This window comes from Amblyraja radiata, chromosome 1 (assembly GCF_010909765.2).
Source record: "Amblyraja radiata isolate CabotCenter1 chromosome 1, sAmbRad1.1.pri, whole genome shotgun sequence".
Lineage (NCBI taxonomy): Eukaryota > Metazoa > Chordata > Chondrichthyes > Rajiformes > Rajidae > Amblyraja > Amblyraja radiata.
The window spans coordinates 59002041-59021033 of NC_045956.1; the positions used below are offsets into that span (position 1 = coordinate 59002041).

Consider the following 18993-nt stretch of genomic DNA (forward strand, 5'->3'; position numbering starts at 1 on the left):
GAGTAGGGTATAGAGTCTTTGCAGGAGCCAGGATGGGAAAAAGTGTAGTCTAGATAGTGGTGGGAGTCAGCAGGTTTATAATAGATGTCAGTCGATAGTCTATCTCCTGTCATGGAGATGGTGAGATCAAGAAACCTTAGGGAGATGTCGGAGATGGTCCAAGTGAATGTGAGTGCTGGATGCAAATTAGTTGTGAAGTTAATGAAGTCTGTGTGTTCTGCACCAATGCAGCCGTCAATGTAGCAGAGATAGAGTTCAGGGATATGGCCAGTGTACACCTGGAACAGTGATTGCTCAATGTACCCTACAACGAGGCAGGCATAGCTGGGGCCCATACGAGAGCCCATGGCTACAACTTGGATTTGGAGGAAGTGGGAGGAGTCGAAGGAGAAGTTGTTAAGAATTAGGACCAGTTCTGCTTGATGGAAGAGAGTGTTGGTTGAGCGAATTTAACTTCACTACTCATCACACTCATACTTTTATTAACACCACATATTTACTGTATACAACCAAGAACAAAGTTCTATCCAGCTGTCTCCAACACTCCCTCAGTACTGCTCTGCACTGCAGTATCATCTGGACTTTAACCCAGAACATCCTGGCTCCAACGCAAGAGAGTCACCCACTGATTTATGGCTGATACCTGACCTCTGCAGGATTTCACGTGGCATTAGTGTGAGGGAGCCAAATGGATGCAGTGGACTGTGCTGTTTTTCTATTATTCTGTGTCAGGGGAGAAATATACAGTGAAACAAGCTTCACAAAAAATGCACTGGTACACTCAGTTGAAAGACTCGGTCAGGGATATACTTTGAATTAACTTTAAAAGATCTATCTATTAAAAATCCAACCCAATGTTAAACTCAGGGCTAGGAAGAAAGAAGTTGGAACTTATTTCAAAGGCACAAACATAAATAATACATTTGGCCTGTCGAGTACAAAGCTCTTCATCTGCAGAAAGCAGAGTTTCAAAGACCTGCTGACTTCATACTTTCTCCTGTATTTGGTCAGAAAGCAACAACAGGGACCAATCAGCCCATAATTCCAGTGCTATCCAATTTAGTCTATGCTCCAACTTTTTATTGCATAGGTGGGTAAAATTATTTCTGCTCAACTACTTTCAGTTGTGGGTCGTTTTCGATTATACTCAACTATTTACCTGTTGTTAAGTTTCATAAGAGTATAATTAATTCTGCAAGTCAGTTTATGCCTCCTCCTGCTTCTCCATCTCTTTATCTGTTCTGATTCGCTCCATTCCAAAAACATAACCCAGTCTTGAATAAATACAATGACTCAGCATTCACAACTCTCTGGGGGTGAGACTTTGAAAGATCCCTGACCCTTAGATACAAGAAATTACTCTTCACCTAGTTTAGTCTAGTTCAGAGAAACAACGTGGAAACGAGCCCTTTGGCCCACCGCGCCCGTGCCGACCAGCAATCCCTGTACACACTTAACACTATCCTACGCACTAATTTACCTTTTTTTTTAATATACAAAGCCCAATAGCCAACAAACCTGTATATCTTTGGAGTGTGGGAGGAGACCAGAGCACCTGGAGAAAACCCACGTGTGTCATGGGGAGAACGTACCAAGTCCATACAGACAGCACCCATAGTCAGTATCGAATCGTGGTCTCTGGTGCTGTAAAGCAGCAACTCTGCCGCTGTGCCATTGTGCCACCTGCAAATGAACACAGAATATAGAACATTACAGCACAGGAAAGGACCTTTTGGCATAAGTTCTGTGGACATCCACCCCTTCTAGTCTTCCACCCCTGGATGCACGTTCCACGTACTCAACACCCTCTGTGTACATTGCCATGCACAACTCAGTTATATTATCAAGAAAATGTTGACAACATGCTACAGAAAGACAGAGATAGCTTTGAAGGAGGAGAAAAGGATACAGAGCACAGCAAGCAAGTTCTGACTTACAATGTGAAATGTGCCTATCTATGGTGGAATCAATACAATTCGGGATGTATCAGATTCGGAGGAGCACAGGGTTCTTAAAAATCTGTAGTACCTGCAGAATTTAAAGAGAAAAGCAGAGAGGTAGAACATAGAAGCCTTTGCAAAGACAACAAGAATGATTTCCCTGGCATACCCATTGTTTATGCCTGTTTCTGCCCCACCAAACTCATCTCCATGTCCTCCAGAGATGCTGCCTGACCTGTTGAGTTACTCCAGCACTTTGTGGGTTTTTGTTAGAAGCCAGCATCTGCATTTTCTTATCCAGAACATAGATCAATACAGCACAGGAACAGGCCCTTCAGCCCATAATGTTCATGTTGAACATGATGCCAGGTTAAACTAATCTCCTCTGTGTGAAAGATTTCCCTGCAGATCCATGTGCCTATCTAAAAACCTCTTAAACACCACTTTTGTATCTGCTTCCACCATCTTCCCTGACAGCGCATTCCAGACACCCACCACTCTCAGATGAAAACATGTTTGAGGGTTTTAAAATTAAGACCAGGTTTCTACAAAGGTCAACAAACACAGCAGTCAAAAGGAAATAGTGCTTGTTTTGAATTAGACTATAGATAATAGACAATAGGTGCAGGAGTAGGCCATTTGGTCCTTCGAGCCAGCACCGCCATTCAATGTGATCATGGCTGATCATCCCCAATCAGTACCCCGTTCCTGCCTTCTCCCCATATTTAGGATATGGGTCGGAATCTGCTCCTAGAAAATTCCCAGCTGCATTGTTCATTTCTTGACTTAAATAAATCATTTAAGAGAGGTAAGTTTTACTACCTGGCCATGAGTTCAAACCGTCTGGTTATGGACCAATTTAGTAATTTATCAACAACTAACCATCCAACAAAGAAATGCTTTCTTGTGGTAAGGCCACATCTACAAGAATGGAAAGCCATCTCTTTAACAGCGGGAAGATAAATTATATATCGTTTCTACCGCACTTACTAATGAAATTGTCAGCAGTAGAGAATATAAATCAAAATGAGTTCTGATGGTCTAATCTTCTCACAAATGCTTTGCCTATGCTTCAGTGATCTAATACACACTGCAGCATATCATTACAATACTCTGGATGATCCCTGGACATCTTAGGAAATCAGAGTGAATTCCAACACGCCAGTCATTTAGAGAATTTATTTTGTTCTTTCCAGATTCTTTTTTATCTCTCTCCTTTTGTAACAAAATATATGTCAAGTCCATGCTAACCAGTTTGTTGTGACATATTATGTGGATTTCTTATGAGACGCTGTCTGTAAAATGACCATTGGCCCATATTTTCCATGTTGGACACAAAATACACAAAGTTCTGGAGAAAACATCCAACCTCCCCTTGTACCTCACACCCTCTAAACCAGATCATAGCCACAAAAAGTTGGAGTTAACTCAGCAGGTCAGGCAGCATCTCTGGAGCAAAGGAGTAGGTGACGTTTTGGGTTGGAACCCTTCTTCAGACTGATGTGAGAGTTGTTACCATCTCATACATACCCGGCAGGGGAGAATCAATGGTCAGGATGGACAAACACCCAGGACGAGATATCCCATTACACCTCCAGTTTGCTGTCCCCTAATGTGGGATACTCAACTGCAAAATCTGTGGTAGCGGGGGACTGCAGGGAGGCACAAGTGATGCAGGGGTAGAGTTGCTGCCTCATAGGGCCAGAGACCCGGGTTCGATCCTGACTGCGGGTGCTGTCTGTACAGAGTTTGTACGTTCTCCTTGTGATCGTGTGGGTTTTATCCGGGTGCACTGGTTTCTACCCATTATTCCAAAGACATACTGGTGTGTCGGTTAATTGGCTTCGGTACAAGTGGTATATTGACCCTAGTGTGCAGGATAGTGTTAGTGTATGGCGGTGATCGCTGATCGGTGCCGTCTCAATGGGCTATAAGGTCTGTTTCCGCGCTGTATTTCTAAAGTCTAAAGCCTAAGTTCTGTTGACCTTAGTAGAAACCTGCTCAATTCATTTCAAACAAGTAAATACAAAATCAGAAATTTAAAGCATTAAATTGCTGAATAATAGCTACACTCGTTAATCAAAAAAAAGGACACAAAGTGGCGGAGTAACTCAACAGGTCAAACAGCATCTCTGGAGGACATGGATAGGTGACATTTAGGATCGGGACCCAATCGTCTGAAGAAGGGTCCTAACCCAAAATGTCATCTATCCCTGTTTCTCCAGAGATAATGCTTGATCTGCTCGGTTACTCCAGGATTTTGTGTCCTACTTTAGGGAATGGAACTGGTCATCTGTGGAAGCGGATTGTTGATCATCATTCAATTAGATTTAGTTCAGTTGTGCAAAAGGACAAAATTAAAGCAGGAATACACACAAAGAGACACAAAGTGCTGGAGTAACTCAGCGGGTCAGGCAGCATCCCTGGAGAACATGGATAGGGGACGTTTCAGGTAAAGACCCTTCTTCAGACTGTAATGGAGCAGTCAAAATGTAGAAACAAGCAACTGCAGATGTTGGTTAATACACAAAAGGACACAATGTGCTGAAGTAGCTCAGCAGGTCAGGCTGCATTGCTGGAGAACATGGGTAGGGCACGTCTCGGGTCGAGACCCTTCTTCAGACAGGTCTCAACCCGAGATGTCACTGATTAATACACGGACGAAGAGTAACAAGGAAAGAGCAGAGGCTACTGGGGCCCTAATATATAGCTTATGCATGGAGATAAATGATGTAGATAAGGTTATTAATGGATTGATTGTAACCGTCTTCATAAAAGGTGGAGGTGACGTTGACGTTGAAATGAGATGAATAGGGGAAAATATTGCATGTCAAACATTGTAAGAGGAAGTAACAAGGGCCTTAGCATCTTTGAAAATGGGTAATGTACCTGGTCCAGAAGGAATATCTCCCAAGCTACAGGCAGGAAGTGAGGGCATTAGGGGAGATCCCAATGATTCCTCTCAGTCCACAGGGAATAATGTTAGAGGATGGGAGGTCAACTAGCAGTGCATCAGTATTTATAAAGGGAGCAAAAGGGAGTGATGGGTGGGGGGTGGGGGGTGGGCAGAGACCGATAACAGACCTGTTCAATTAACTTCCATTGTGGGCACATTTCTGGAATCTGTTTTAAGGAACCTCAATTAGAAAAGCTTAGATTCATCAATGACCTTCACATGGTATCCATCTGACTATCTTGTTTCTATTTGATCTATCTGGGCTACTTTCTGCATCATCTTCATCATATCCCCTACAAATAAATATTGAAAGATTCAGCATGAAAACAGGCCCTTCGGCCCACCCAGTCCATGCTGACCGTCAATTACCCGTTCATGCGAGTTCGGTTATCCCACATTCGCATCCACTCACTACACATTAGAGGCAATTTACGGAGGCAATTATCCAACAAACCCGCATGTCTTTGGGATGTGGGAGGAAACTGGAGTAGGGAGGAAACCGGACTAAAGAAAGGTCTCAACCTGAAACATCCCATATTCATGTTCTGCAGGAATGCTGCCTGACCCGCTGAGTAACTCCAGTACTTTGTGTGTTTTGCTTCTCACTGTATCTGTATACATAATAATAATGATAATGGATGGGATTTATATAGCGCCTTTCTAATACTCAAGGCGCTTTACATCGCATTATTCATTCACTCCTGAGTCACACTCGGTGGTGGTAAGCTACTTCTGTAGCCACAGCTGCCCTGGGGCAGACTGACGGAAGCGTGGCTGCCATTCTGCGCCTACGGCCCCTCCGACCACCACCAATCACTCACACACATTCACACACATTCACACACAGGCAAAGGTGGGTGAAGTGTCTTGCCCAAGGACACAACGACAGTATGCACTCCAAGCGGGATTCGAACCGGCTACCTTCCGGTTGCCAGCCGAACACTTAGCCCATTGTGCCATCTGTCGTCCCATGATGATAATAAATCTACATATAATACATGATCCCAATATGTATCCCATGATGATAATAAACCTACATATAATACATAATACATGATAATAAACATACATGATGATAATAAACCAATAGCAATTCCAAATATTGGTCATTAAGGAAAACTTCCCTAATAGTGATAGAGTCACAGGGAAACAGGCCCATCGGTCCAACTTGCCCACACCGGCCAACCTGTCCCATCTATACTAGTCCTACCTGCCTGCGGTTTGGAGCATATCCCTCTAAACCTCTGTCCATGTACCTGTCTAAACATTTCTTAAACATGGCAATAGTACCTACCTCAACTATCTCTTCGAGCATCTGACACCATACGCCCTCCACCCTTTATGTAAAAAAGTTACCCCTCAGGTTTGTTTTAAATCTTTCCCCCTCACCTTAATCCTATGTCCACTGGTTATCAATTCCCCTACTCTGGGCAAGAGACTCTGTGTGTTTACCCGATCTATTCCCTTCATGGTAGACAAAAGTGCTGGAGAAACTCAGCGGGTGCAGCAGCATCTATGGAGCGAAGGAAATAGGCAACGTTTCGGGCCGAAACCCTTCTTCAGAAATAGGCCCGAAACGTTGCCTATTTCCTTCGCTCCATAGATGCTGCTGCACCCACTGAGTTTCTCCAGCACTTTTGTCTACGTTCGATTTTCGAGCATCTGCAGTTCCTTCTTAAACACTATTCCCCTCATGATTTTCTACAACTCTATAAGATCACACCTCATCCTCCTGTGCTCCAAGGAATAGAGTCCCAGCCTGCTCAACCTCTCCCTATCGCTCACACCCTTGAGTCCTGGTACCATCTTCATTAAGCTTCTTTGCATCCTTTCCAGCTTGACAACATCTTTCCTATCAAATGGTACCCAAAATTGAACACAATACCCTAAATGTGGTCTCAACCAACATCTTATATAACTGCATCATGATCCGCTAACTTCTATATTCAATACTCTGTCTGATGAAGCCCAATGTGCCAAAAGCCTTTTACCTGCGCATATGTACTTGCGATACCACTTTCAAGAAACTATGTACCTGCACCCCTAGACCCTTCTGCTCTATAACACTCCCCAGAGCCCTACCATTCACTGTGTATGTCCTGCCCATGTTGAACTTTCCAAAATGCATCGTTTCACATTTATCTGTATTAAATTCCAGCAACCATTCCTTAGCCCACCTGGCCAACTGATCAGGATCCTGCTGCAATTTTTGACAATCATCTCACTTTCTACATTACCTGTGTAGAGGTTTTGTGTCTTTTCAAACTTGCTAATCATGCCATGTACGTTCTCATCCAAATCATTGATGTAGATGACAAACAGCAATGGGCCCAGCACCGAACCCTGAGGTACACCACTAGCCACAGGCCTCCAGTTCAAAAAGCATCCTTCCACCATCACCCTCTGCTGCCACCCTCTTTCTATCCATTCTGCTATCTCTCCTGAGATTCCATGCGCTCTAACCTTCCAGAGCATCCTACCATGCAGAACCTTGTCGAATGCCTATTATCATCTTTGAAACCATCAAAATGGGAACTGAGGGTAGAAGCAGGTTCATGTGTTATATGAAAGGCAGTATTCTTCAGCACTGCATTGAAGTGTGATTTGAATTCTCTGGGGTGGGACGTAAACTCCATGGTCTCTCACTTCAAAGACATGGGGGTTACCAAACGACACTTTAGTTGTCAAAGCTTCAGATATGTACTTACGCAACTTCCTTTGAAGTATGACATTTTGGCTATCCATGTTATCTTTGCAGCAGACTTGAAAGATCATTTAGCCCAGCCAACATGGCAAGATAACCATGGGTGAGTCTTTCATCAAATAGTTCCTCCTTTTGGAATAGTTGTGACAGCTTTATTCAGTGAGCAACTTCTTGGAGAAAAATACACAATGAAGTTAATAGCTTTCTTTAGAGCCGATTGCCTGAGCATTCAGTTTTGCTTTAGCCTTAACAAAAAAAAAGCTTTTCACAGTACCTTGGTACATGTGACAATAAATTAACCAAACTAAACTAAACGTAAGCTTGTGAAGTGAATGTCAGATAGAGAATTAATTGAATGGCTGAGGGAGAGAAGGTGTGTGGAAAAGAACTGCAGATGCTGATTTATACCAAAGATAGACACAAAGTGCCTGGAGTAACTCAGTGGGTCAGGCAGCATCTATGAGGAAAAAGGATGGATGATATTTCAGAACTGAACCCTTCTTCAAGTTCTGAAGGATTCTGACCTGAAACGTCAACCATCCCAGCACTTCTTTCTCCAGCTCTTTGTGTCTATCTGAGGGAGAGAAGGCTATGGGCCAAGTAGGACAAGTATTGATAGGCATGACATGATGGGCCAAAGGACCTGTTTCTGTGCTGTACGACTTTATGATTCTATGACTGGATTCGACCAGGCCTGCTCTTTTATGGAGCAAAACACAAAGTACTGGAGGAAGTCAGTGGGTCAAGGGCCTGTCCCACCAGCATGCGATTGCATGCATCTAGCGCGACCAAACGTGGCCGCTTGAGGCATACGGCCTCGCGGGGCCGGTCCCACTTCGATCGGCGGTGGCGTAAGGAGTTGTGCGAAAATCCCGCGCGCCAACGCCCTTTCGGCCTGCAGGCGCATTGAGGACGTATGCAGCATCTCGACGGTCGTACGCAGCGTCTTGATGTCGTACGCACCGTCTTGACGGCGTACGCCTAGCGCGCCGCCCAGTGACGTCACCGCCCAGCGTGCCGTTGCATGATGACGTCACTGCCCGGCGCCGTGCGACGTCCAAATTCAGTCGGCCCGCCTCCTGCATAGCTGATTGGTGAGTTTGATGTCGGGACCAGCCCTGCACAACTCCACATGCCTCTGCGGTTCGAATTGGGACCGGCCCCGCGAGGCCGTACGCCTCAAGCGACCACGTTTGCAATCGCATGCTGGTGGGACAGGCCCTTTAGGCAGCATCGGCGGAGGGAATAGACTGGCGATGTTTCAGATCAGGTCCCTTCTTCGGATTAATTACAATAAGAACAGGAAAAGAGAATTGGGAGCAGGACAAACCCTGGCAAGTGATAGGTTGATGTGAAGGGGGTTAATTAGCAGATGGCTGGAGAAAGTGACAAAGGCCAGAGGTGAAAAGGAGACAAAATGGTGTCTGATAAGAAAAGAAGAGAAGTGAAATGTACATCCAGAGTGGGGACATGGTTGGAAGGGAACAGGTGGGGGGGGGGGGAGGGAAGGGTGGAGAAGGGGGGGGGGGGGGTGGAAGAGGAGGGAATGATGGAGGGTTTGGGAATGATAGTGTACGAAGCAGGAGAAATCAGCAGTATGACTGGGATGGTGGGAGGTGAGGAGCGAACTGCTTTCACATCTGGGTGGTGAAGGCAAAGGAAAGAGAGGGAGAGTAGGAGGTTAAATTTAGTCTAGTGTAGTTTATTAACCTAAACTAGACTAGTTTAGTTCAGTGATGCCACGTGCACCAAGGTGCAGTGAAAAGCTGTTTTATGTTGCGTGCTATCCAGTCAGTGAAACGACTATGAAGGTAGACAAAAACGCTGGAGAAACTCAGCGGGTGAGGCAGCATCTATGGAACGAAGGATTTCCTTTGCTCCATAGATGCTGCCTCACCTGCTGAGTTTCTCCAGCATTTTTGTCTACCTTCGATTTTCCAGCATCTGCAGTTCCTTCTTAAACAGTGAAAAGACTACACGTGATTGCAATCAAGTCATCCACAGTGTGCAGAAACCGAATAAAGGGAATAACGTTCAGGTTCCAGCATCTACACAGAGAGTGGTGAATCTCTGGAATTCTCAAGCCACAGAAAGTAATTGAGGCCAGTTCATTGGCTATATTTAAAAGGGAGTTAGATGTGGCCCTTGTGGCTAAAGGGATCAGGGGGTATGGAGAGAAGGCAGGGATGGGATACTGAGTTGGATGATCAGCCATGATCATATCGAATGGCGGTGCAGGCTCGAAGGGCCGAATGGCCTACTCCTGCACCTAGTTTCTATGTTTCTATGTTTCTACAGTTTCTTGTGTCCCGTCTTTTTATGGAGAGGGGTCTCCATGTTGCAGGATTGTGCCAACATTACAAATATACAGAACACCTTAGCTGTTTCTGGAGGTAAGTAATTCACAAGCCTCTTTTGTCCTCCAGGATACACATGCAAGGTGATCCACAGAGGGATCAATATGAATAATATCATAAATCACCAGTGTATCAACTGTGGCCCAGAGGTGTTTTGAAACCAAGACTGGAGTGCAAAATGTAGCCCGATGGCTATCCTGTCAGAATAGATATTTGGAGTTTCTGGACTAATTCACTGATGTGAATTCAAATCCCACTATAGGAACTGGGAAATTTTAATTCAGTGCATTAAATGAATTTTAATGCAGTGAATTATATAAATCTGGAGTTAACTAACAAACATTAGTATTAGTAACCAATAAGATATTAAATTGTCATTAGGGGTGGCACATTGGCACAGCGGTAGAGTTGCTGCCTCACAGGGCAGCAAATTAATATCTATTTATTTGTTTGTTTCTTTTTTTATGTATTCTGAAAATGTTTATTGCTGTTAATTATGGGTTTAAGAGAGCACTATGTTTACGTATCCTTAATGCTGCAGCAAGAAAGAATTTCATTATTCCATTTTGGAACATATGACAATAAAACACTCTTGACATTGGTTCGATCCTGACCTCGTGTGCTTACTGTGTGGAGTTTGCACGTTCTCCCTGTGATCACGTGGGTTTCGTCCAGGTGCTCTGGTTTCCTCCCACGTCACGAAGACGTGCACATTTGTAGGTTAATTGGCCCTCTGTAAATCGCCCCCAGTGTGCGGATGCTTAACATAGAACTAGCGTGAATAGTGATTAATGATTGTCATGGACTCGATGGAGTGAAGGACCTGTTTCCATGCTCTATCTCTAAACTAAACTATCTATTGATTCTCTAAGGCTGTAAATTTGTCCACCTTACCATTCTGGCCAATTTCTTAGCTTTGTGTGAGATGGATAAAGTGGTCAAGAAAGCATTTGGCATGCTGGGCTTTAGTGGGTAAAGTGCTGAGTACAAACGTTAGGACAACATTATGCAGCTGCACAAATCATTGCTTAAACTCCACTTGGAGCAAGCACTGTGTGCAGATTTGGCAGTTCTAGCTACAGGAAGGATGTTATTCAGTTGGAAAGGGTGCAGTGGAGATTCACCAGGTTGTTACCTGGGCTTGCAGGTTTGAGTTATAGGCAGAGGTTGGATAGGCTGGGAATTTTCTCTGCAGCATAGGAGATCGAGGGGTGACCATGGACAAGATGGGCCAAAGGGCCTGTTTCCATACTCTAACGCTTGTCCTCCATTGCCACAGCATGGTGTTTCCTCATATTAACCTTACAATTGACACTGTTAGCCATTCAGTGTAGTGCTATTAGAGATGGATAATCAATGCAGCCTCAGCGTTGAGCTACCATCGACCTCATCGGAGTCCCTCAGACCCTTGATCTTTAATCAAATGCCCTTGTCCCACTTAGCAAACCTGAACGGAAACCTCTGGAGATTTGGAAGGGAAGAACTTTTTTTCACCCAGTTTTATTCCACCAGGAAAGTCTTACCTTCCACTACCTGCAACCTCCGGCAACCACCTGCAACCTCCGGTAACCATCTGCGACTAGCATCGCAACCGGCTTCGACTAAAAAATGACCTATTTTTCAAACGGCAACCTATTTATAGTCAAGGCCGGTTTCGAATTTTTTGAAATAATTGGCGGAGCATAGAAGAAGCTCGACTACGCGGAAGCCACTTTCGACCATTAGGGAGAGTGACAAAAACCTCCGGGAACCGCACGGAAACCTTGGGTGGGGTGCAAGGTCTCCAGAGGTTTACGTTCTAAGTAGGACAGGGGCATTACATTACTGGACTTTATCTTGCACTAAACATTATGCCCTTTATTATTTAACTGGACACAGTGGACGGCTCAATTGTAATCGTATATTGTCTTTCAGCTGACTGGTTAGCGTGCAACTAAAGCTCTTCACTGTACCTCGGAACACGTGACAATAAACTAAATTAACTAAACTAACTATAAGATCATAAGACATAGGAGCAGAATTCGGCCATGTTGCCCATTGAATCTGCTCCGCCATTCGATCATGGCTGATCTATTTTTCCCTCTCCTGCCTTCTCCCTGTAACCTTTGACACCTTATTGAGGTTGTAAAGATCATGAGGGCTCGTGGATAAAGTGAACACTCAGAGTCTTTTTTCCCAGGATAGAGGATTCTAAAACTAGAGGGTATAGGCTTGAGATGAGAGGAGAGAAATATAAGAGGGTCTGCTTTGTCATTCAGAAGGCAGTCTGTATCTGGAAAGAGCTTTCACAGAAAGTTATTAAAGATAGATTCTTGATTAGTACAGGTGTCAGAGGTTGTGGGGAGAAGGCAGGAGAATGGGGTTAGGAGGGAGAGATAGATCAGCCATGATTGAATGGCAGAGTAGACTTGATGGGCCGAACGGTCCAATTCTATTACTATTCCTTATGACATAACCATATTTCCTTTTAAGAGACATTTGGACAGATATACTGTATGGATAGAAGAGTTGAGAAGACTACGAGCCAAATGCAAGCAAAAGCGATTAGCCAGGTATGCCAACTTGGTCAGCATGGACATTGAGAGCCAAAGGGCTTGTTTCCTTGCTCTGACTCTGGGACTTCATAGCTACAGCATGGTGTTTCCATTGTTTTGCCCCTACAATTAACCTCATTAGGCATCCAGCATACATGCTATTAGAGATGATTAATCAATGAGGCCTTAACACTGGAACACAATCTGTATTAAAAAAAACTATAATACTTTGAGTATCAAAAGCACTAAACTTTTACATGCTTTAGATATTGACTTTGGAGATATAGTGTAGAAACAGGAAACAGGCACTTCGGCTCAACGAGTCCGAGCCGACCACCAATCACTCTGTACACTAGCACTATCCTACACACTAGCGGCAATAGAAACATAGGAACATAGGAAAATAGGTGCAGGATTAGGCCATTCGTCCCTTCGAGCCTGCACCGCCATTCAATATGATCATGGCTGATCATCTCATATCAGTACCACGTTCCTGCTTTTTTCCCCATATCCCTTGATTCTTTTAGCCCTAAGAGCTAAATCTAACTCTCTCTTGAAAACACCCAGTGAATTGGCCTCCACTACCTTCTGTGACAGAAAATTCCACAGATTCACAACTCTCTGGGTGAAGAAGTTTTTCCTCAACTAAATCCTAAATGGCCTACCCCCTATTCTTAAGAATAAGTCTGAAGAAGGGTTTCGATCCGAAACTTTGCCTATTTCCTCCAGCACTTTTGTCTACCTTAATCCTAAACCCCTGGATCTAGACTCCCCCAACATCGGGAAAAAAATCCTACATCTAGCCTGTCCAATCCTTTAAGAATGTTATATGTTTCTATATGATCCTCTTTCATCCTTCCAAATTCCAGTGAATACAAGCCCAGTCAACCCATTCTTTCATCATATGTCAATCCCGCCATCCCGGGATGCACTCCCTCAATAGCAATAATGTCCTTCCTCAAATTAGGAGACCAAAATACTCCAGGTGCAATCTCACCAGGGCCTAATACGACTGCAGTAGGACCTCCTTGCATCTAAACTCAAATCCTCTCGCAATGAAGGCCAACATGCCATTAGCTTTCTTCCCTGCCTGCTGTACCTGCATGCTTACTTTCAGTGACTGATGTACAAGCATGCCCAGGTCTCATTGCACCTCCCCTTTTCCTAATCTGACACCATTCAGATAATTCAGATAGTCTGAAGCAGGGTCTCGACCCGCAACGTCGCCCATTCCTTCTCTCCAGAGATGCTGCCTCGCCTGCTGACTTACTCCAGCATTTTGTGTCTACCATTCAGATAATAATATGCCTTCCTGTTCTTGCCAGCAAAGTGGATAACCTCACACTTATCCACATTATACTGCATCTGCCATGCATCTGCCCACTCACCCAACCTATCCAAGTCACCCTGCAGCCTCATAGCATTCTCATCGCATCTCACACTGCCACCCAGCTTTGTGTCATCCGCAAACTTGGAGATGTCACATTTAATTCCCTCGTCTAAATTGTTAATATACAATTTACAGAGGCCAATTAATCTACAAACCTGTTCGTCTTTGGAGTGTGGAAGTAAACCATAGAAAACCCACGCAGTCACAGGAAAAATGTACAAACTCCATACAGCCAGCATCCATAGTCAGGATCAAACCTGCGTCTCTGGCACTATAAACCAACAACTCAACTACAGTGTCACTGTGCCACCATCAATGTGGAAAACAAAGCCCATTGTGGGTGGCAACTGGTATCTGAGTGCTCAGGTGATCATTTGCCCATGTTGTCTTGGCAAAATACCAGCTACACAATGTGTGCCTCTCACAGGTTGAAGGGCAGAAAGTTGTGAGCATACCTGGGCAGTTTACCCACCAAAGGTGACAGGTGGCTCATGGAGATACAAGGAACTGTAAATGCTGGAATCTTGAGCAAAGCACAGAGTGTCGGAGGAACAGTGGATTAGGCAGCTTCTGGTGAGGGAATGGACTGGCGACATTTCAGGTCGGGACACTTCATCAGTCTGGTAGTGACACAGGCCACATTGCCAATTTGTGCTACCATGCCTGACAGAGCAGCACAGTGGTGCAGCGGTAGAGTTGCTACATTACAACACCTGAGATCCGGGTTCGATCCTGACCACAAGTGCTGCCTGTATGGAGTTTGTACGTTCTTCCACTGATCGCGTGTATTTTCTCCGGGCATTCCTGTTTCCTCCCTCACTCCAAGGACATACAGGTTTGATGGTTAACTGGCTTTTGATAGATTGTAAATTGACCCTAGTGTGTAAGATAGTGCTAGTGTACGGGGGTGATCGCTGATCAGCGTGGACTCGGCGGGCCGAAATACCTGTTTCCACTCTGTATCTAAAGTCCTCGGTATGGAACAGACAGATAATGTTCAGGTCGGAATCCTTGTGGCACAGGCCACTCGTTGCCAATTTCTATCATCATGCCTCTCACAAGAAACCTATGAAAGGGAAGGAATATTCTAATTTTAAAAACAAAGTGTTCCTATGATTCATAGTCAATTTCAGTGTTCCTGTGTCTGGGAATGTTTCAAAATTAGAACAGACTCTATAGTCTGAAGAAGGGCTTCAACACAGAAGCTTACCTATTCATTTTTTCTAGAGATGCTGCCTGACCTGTTGAGTTACTCCAGCATTTTGCGTCTATCTATAGTTAGCAAATATCTGCGGTATAACAGCAGCTGGCCAATGTACTCTGAAATTCTGTTGCATTGAAATCAATGCAATTGAATTTCGGAAAGAGTCATAGCTAACAGTCACTAATGCATCACAGGCTGAAAGCACAAGACCAAGGGCAAACAGGTTCTGACGCACAGTACTCGCCCTTATTGCACAGAACCATTGATTGGAGTGTGTAGGAAGGAACTGCAGATGCTGGTATATAGCGAAGATAGACACGAAGTGCTGGAGTAACCCAGCGGGTTAGGCAGCATCTCTGGAGAAAAGGAATAGGTGACATTTCGGGTAGTGGAGGGCTGTACTTTCGGAGGGGTTGAGGTTAGAGTGGGTAAGGGGAATTGAAATTCACTGTTCCTATGTCAACATTCGCTGACAAAGATAAACTGAAATATACTATGAATCTTCAGAACACCCTGTTTTTAAAATTAGAATCTTCCTTTTCTTTGGTTTCTCGTGAGAAGCATAGCGACACAAATTGGCAACAGTGCAGGAAGGAACTGCAGATGCTGATCTAAACCGAAGATAGACACAAAAAGCTGGAGTAACTCAGCAGGTCAGGCATCATCTCTGGAGAAAAGAAATAGGTGACATTTTGGGTCGAGATCCTTCTTCAGACTGAGATTTCGGGGAAAGGGAAACAAGAGATATTGACAGTGATGTGGAGAAATATAGAACAAATGAATGATAAATATGCAAAAAAGTAATGATGATAATGGAAACAGTCAATTGTTACCTGTGGGCTGGGTGAAAACGAGTTGCAAACAATGAGACTCGACAAGACAATTTTGAAGCTACTGCAACATGGGTCAAACACTTTGATTCCCCTTCCCATTCCCACTGAGCTTTTTATCCTGGACCTCCTCCTTTGTCAGAGTGAAGCCAAACGCAAAGTGGAGGAACAGCATCTCATGTTTTGTTTGGGCAGCTCACAACCCAGTGGTATGAATATTAATTTCTCTAATTTCAAGTCACCCTTGCATCCCCTCTCTCCATCCCTCCCCATGGGAACCGGGAGATCAGATAGGTCCAGGCAGACTGAGCAATGGTGTTCAGCGAAATGATCGCCAGTCTACTGGCAATAAGTGGCCTGTGTCAACATCATTCAGAAGCAGGGTCCCATCCCATAACGTCACCCATCCTTTTTCTCCAGAGATGCTGCCTGACCCGCTGAATTACACCAGAACTTTGTGTCTATCTACAGATGTTGAAGAGGTTGATTTGGTGCAAGTGTTTTGAACTTCCATTGATACAGATATTCAATGGCAATGAGGAGCACTTAGTGAATGAACAGGTAACTGCAGATGCTGGAATTCTGAGTAAAAGTTCTGGAGTAACTCAGTGAGTCAGGCAGCACATCTGGAGGACAAACTTCAGGCTCCTGAACACCGCACGACTGACTGTCTTGGATTGCACTGAGGACGTTAAGCCTTTTAAAAATTGGGGTTATTAATTTATTGACTTTTTATTGTACTGGTATTGGGATTATTAGATTCCAAGAGTCATTTAGCGTGGAAACAGGCCCTTTGGCCCAACTTGCCAATACCCAAACATGTCTCATCTACACTAGTCCCACCTGCCTATGTTTGGCCCATATCCCTCTAAACCTATCCTATTCATGTACAGGTACCTGTCTAAATGTTTCTTAAACTTTGTGATACCTGCCTCAACTACCCCCACCGGCAGCTCGTTCCATACACCCACCACCCTTTGTGTAAAAATGTTACCCTTCAGGTTTGTATCTTTCCCCCCTCGCGTTCTGTTTTCTGGTTCTGGATTCCCACATTGTGTGTTTACCCAATCTATTCCTCTCATGATTTTGTACACCTCTATAAGATTATCTCTCATCCTCCTGCATTTGTGTTCTGTTATTTTTTTTGTCAACAAGGATCTGCAGTTCCTGGTTTCTACAATGATAATTTCCTACCCATTTGTAATTTGTTTATGTACCTTTCTCTGCAATGTGCATATTCGCTCAGTTTAGACTTTAGAGATACAGCACGGATATAGGCAGCACGGAAATAGGCCCTTCAGCCCGTCGAGTCTGCGCAAACTAGCAATCACCCAGTACACTAGCGCTATCCTACAAACTAGGGCCCATTTTACAACTTACCAAAGCCAATTAACCTACAAACCTGCATATCTTTAAAATGTGGAAGGAAACAGGAGAACCTGGAGAAAGCCTTCATGGACACGGGGATAATGTACAGACTCCATACAGACAACACCGTACAGTCAGGATCGAACCCGGGTCTCTGGCGCTGTAAGGCAGCAACTCTACTGCTGCGTCACTGTGCCACCCCAGTTAAAAGCTTCATGTGTTCATCAACAATAGGAGAATGCATTTGCCCAAGGAAGCATGCTACAGTGCAGGAAGCAGACAAGGCAAGTTTTATCTGCTTGGAAATGGAACATGGATCATTTCAGACAGGTTGCTGACTCATGCAGTTCCCCTCCGTCACCCACTGACTCACACTGCTCATGTCTTTGTAAGCACATTTAAACTCAAACTAGTCCATAGATAGGATAGACACATACTGCTGGAGTAACTCTGCGGGTCAGGCAGCATCTCTGGACAAAATGAATAGGCGACGTTTCGGGTTGAGAGCCTTCTTCAGACTGAGAGTCATGGGGGAGGGAAACTAGAGGTATATCACAGATTAGCAAGGAAAGGTGGAGCCCGCAATGATTCATTGTTGTCTGTGGAAGAGGTGATGACGAAGGGATAAGAACAGTGATACTAGCAGGACGTCTATTGTGTGTGTGTGGGTGGGGGGGGGGAGCGGGGGACAATGAGAGAGTGAATGCAAAGGGAGTTTATCATGGGCAGGACCTACACAGTGAATGGTCGGGCTCCAGTTAGTGTCGTAGAGCAGAGAGATCTAGGAGTGTAGATACATAGTTCCCTGAAGGTGTAGCCACAGGTAGATCAGGTGGTCAAGAAGGCTTTTTGCACATTGGCCTTCATGTGTCAGAGTATTGTATAGAGTTGGTAGGTCATGTTGCAGTTGTATAAGATGTTGGTGAGGCCACATTCAGAGCATTGTGTTCAGTTCTGGGCACCCACCGTGTTTTAGGAAAGATGTTGTCCAGCTGGAAAGGGCACAGAGAATATTTACGAGGATGTTGCCCGGATAAGAGGGTCTGAGCTACGGGCAGAAGTTAAGTAATCTGGGACTCTATTCCTTGGAGCGCAGAGGTGTATAAGATCATGAGAGGAATAGATTGGTTAATTGCACAGTGTTTCTTGCGCAGAGTAGCTGAATCGAGGAACAGAGGACATAGGATCAAGGTGAAGGGGTAGAGATTTAATAGGAATCTGAGAAATGTTCACACAAAGGATGGTGGATGTATGGAACAAGCTGCCAGAGGAGGTAGTTGACGCAGGGACTATCCCAACATTTAAGAAACAGTTAGACTGGTACATGGATCGGACAGGTTTGGAGGGATATGGACCAAATGTTGGCAGGTGGGACTAGTGTAGCTGGGACCTGTTGGCCGATGTGGGCAAGTTGGCCTGAAGGGCCTATTTCCACATAGTATCACTGTATGACACTATTACTCCATGAAACAAAGAAAGAAAGAGAGAAAGAGAAAGAAAGAACACTCTGCTGGAGGAAAGGATGAAAGGGAATATGAAATGCAGCCAGGGCACTGAATCCAACTGAGCCCATTGCACAAGGAGTCAAGACTCAGCTCTCTCATTGCATTTCCTCTGCATGGGGGGGAGGTGGGGGGTGGGGGGGGGGGGTGACTGACCTTTTCCTCAAGATGACTGGATATCTTGTAGAAAATCAGACAAAAATGCTGG

The 18993-nt window shown here is 44.6% G+C and overlaps 1 protein-coding gene and 1 pseudogene across 2 annotated transcripts in view; both read left to right on the plus strand.

The window, feature by feature from the left end:
• The window catches only part of grid2 (glutamate ionotropic receptor delta type subunit 2), a 938240-nt gene that overhangs the window by 721903 nt on the left and 197344 nt on the right, over nucleotides 1-18993 (plus strand). The window lies entirely within an intron of this gene.
• On the plus strand, nucleotides 3463-3635 carry LOC116983839 (annotated as a pseudogene).